The sequence below is a fragment of the Alnus glutinosa genome, chromosome 7 (genome assembly GCF_958979055.1).
Source record: "Alnus glutinosa chromosome 7, dhAlnGlut1.1, whole genome shotgun sequence".
Lineage (NCBI taxonomy): Eukaryota > Viridiplantae > Streptophyta > Magnoliopsida > Fagales > Betulaceae > Alnus > Alnus glutinosa.
Genome location: NC_084892.1, coordinates 16,811,517 through 16,814,249, shown reverse-complemented (window position 1 = coordinate 16,814,249; position 2,733 = coordinate 16,811,517). Strand labels below are relative to the sequence as shown.

Here is a 2,733-nt window from a genome sequence, read left to right as displayed (position 1 = left end):
AACTAATTTAATCATTCTATTTTAATATGTATGAAGTATTAACATTCGTTTTGAACGATAAGAGACATAGTATGAACAAATAAAAAATAAGAGGAAATTAAATCTAATTCTTTTTTTTTCATACTTTATATACGTATACTCTTTACTCATCTATTCTATAAAGTAAAGAGTATACCCTCAGACACCTAGATAGATAAGTATGTATCATGATATATTTAATGAATATGTATGTCGACCCCTCTCTATTAATTCTATTAATTTGTAAAATGGATACTCATACAAATTAATCATGTGCCAGGAACCAGATTTGAACTGGTGACACGAGGATTTTCAGTCCTCTGCTCTACCAGCTGAGCTATCCCGACCATTACCGGCGCATCATCCTTATTTTAATAGATAACTTGGATTTATGTCAATTAAAAAGACAAAAAAAATATTACAAAGTTTTATCTAGACCCTGAAATTTCTTGTATCTTCAAAAAAAAAAAGAAAACTTTATAAGTTTTAGTACAATATCAGAGATGATATGTATTGTTAATCATTAAAATTTGAAGTGGGGATACCTTGCTCAAAGATGTTCAATTGTACGTGTATCATATATATCACAAATATTGTAATAAGGAAAAACAATTTCCAATCTGCTCCATTTGGAAAAGAGTAGAATCCGTGAGAAACATAACGAATTTTAAACAACTAACGAAAATAGCAGATCGGGTAAATAATTACGGAGTCAAACGGGCCTTTTTGTTTGGGGATAGAGGGACTTGAACCCTCACAATTTCTAAAGTCGACTAAAAAACATTTTTTTTTTAATTTTAATTTTTTTTTTTCGAATTCTTTAAAAATGGGTTCAAAAAATGAAAGTTGTTTTTGGGGAGAACCAAAAGGCAGTTCAGCTTCCATTCCCAAAACTGTTAAAAAACAGAAATCCCTTTCCCTTTCTTTTTAATTGGATCTTTATCAGGGGATCGTAACTTAGATCTGTGCCAAGGTTTCAGACGAAAAGGAAATAGTATCTTTATTTGAATACCGTCTGTTAACCAGTTTTTTGGAAATTCTTTTTCTGATAATTGAACGCCATTATAGGTGCATTTAACATGGATTTCTTTATTCAAATCCTTTAAATCCTCGGACAATTCGGGAAATTGAAATAATAATATACGAACAATATTTTTAGCTATTATTAATGAAGGTAATAGAATATATTTTCTAAAAATTGATTGCATTACTAATAAAGAACCTCTTATTACTTGAGCAAATAAAAAGGTATCCCAAGCTTCGGCTATTTCTATACGAACTTTTTCCTCTATTTTGTCTTTGTCGTTTGTGTCCTCCTCTTTTTTATCACTTTCTTTTGCCTTTTCCTTTGTATAATCCGAAATTATTAATCCCTTCTTTTTCCAAATCCAATTTAAAAAAATGATTTTCATCAGCTTGGGAATATCAAAAGAAAAAAAGGGGGGAATGCAATTTGCTTCAAACAATTCCCAAATAACCATTTTACGACTTTGAGCTCTCACCGAGCCCTTTATTATATCTCGACGAAAATCCGATTGTTGTGAATAACGTATCAAAGCTAACTCTTCAGCTTCATCAGGATTATTAGTCTCATTAGTCTCTTTTTTATTAGTATTCTCTTTTTTTATTTTTATTAGTATAAGGATCGGTATTCTGAGTAATATCAATAAAAATCACCACACATTTGGCTTTTCTTGAACAAATTTCATGATTCGCTCCCTCATTTTCATCAGTTTTTACTTCCTGTTGTTCTAACTCATCAATTAATTTGTATGACCATCGAGGAACTTTTTTATTTATTTCTTTTATTCCAATATATTTTTTTATAATTGTTTTATCCCTAGGATCAATTATAATTGTATCAAATAAAAATTTGAAAATTTTTTATTCGATCTTCTGAATCAATTCTTACTTGTTTGTTTTCCGTAAATGAATAAAGTCCTTTCAAATTTAAATTTGATGTTGATTTTCTGGCAAACTGACTAATTATGTTCAAGAAATAATTAATTTCTGTTGATAATGATTTTCGATCAAATAGATTGACTTTCCGGTCAAATTTTGTGTAATTGGTAGTAAGAAGAATTCCATGAATCTTATTTATCCAAATTGTCTCTATGTATTGTTTTATAGAAGTTTTTATGATTGAGAATAAAAAGAATCTTTTGATTTGTCCGGGATAGGGTCCGTTCAAGAAAGGATCATATATCGTAGGTAAATATTCTTTTTTAGTCTCATTATTACACAATCTAATCCTTTTTTTGATTCTATCCAGAGGAAAAAATCTCTTATCTAGAATTACAACTATATTTAGAAATTTGTTGCTTATGTTGTTCCTTTTTTGTTCATTGGTATAATTCCAATTATTATACAGTTCATTATAGGAAATTTTTTCTATTGGAAACAAAGACATTTTTCTTTGTATCATTTCCAAAAAAGTTGATAAACTCGGTGGGTACGTAAAAGATATCCTTTCTTTTCCATGACTTTGACATGTATGAAAAAGATATTGTGACATTTCATTTTTTACATCATTTTCAAATCGATTATTTTTTATATATTGGAATGGGCGATTCCATTTTTTATAGTTGAAAAGAATAGTAACAAGAGGTTTTTCAAACTAGAATATCTCTTTATCCTTTTTATCTTTAAATATTTCTAACTTCGAATTTTCTTGATTCCCATCTAGATAAGAAGTTTCATAAACGGGTCTATTTT

At 28.6% G+C, this 2,733-nt stretch overlaps 1 non-coding gene across 1 annotated transcript; it reads right to left on the bottom strand.

Annotated features, from left to right (window-relative positions):
• Window positions 1–292: 292 nt before the first annotated feature.
• Window positions 293–365, bottom strand: TRNAF-GAA (transfer RNA phenylalanine (anticodon GAA)). Its single transcript has one exon. It is a non-coding gene; the product is annotated as a tRNA-Phe (tRNA).
• Between the last annotated feature and the right edge of the window lie 2,368 nt (window positions 366–2,733).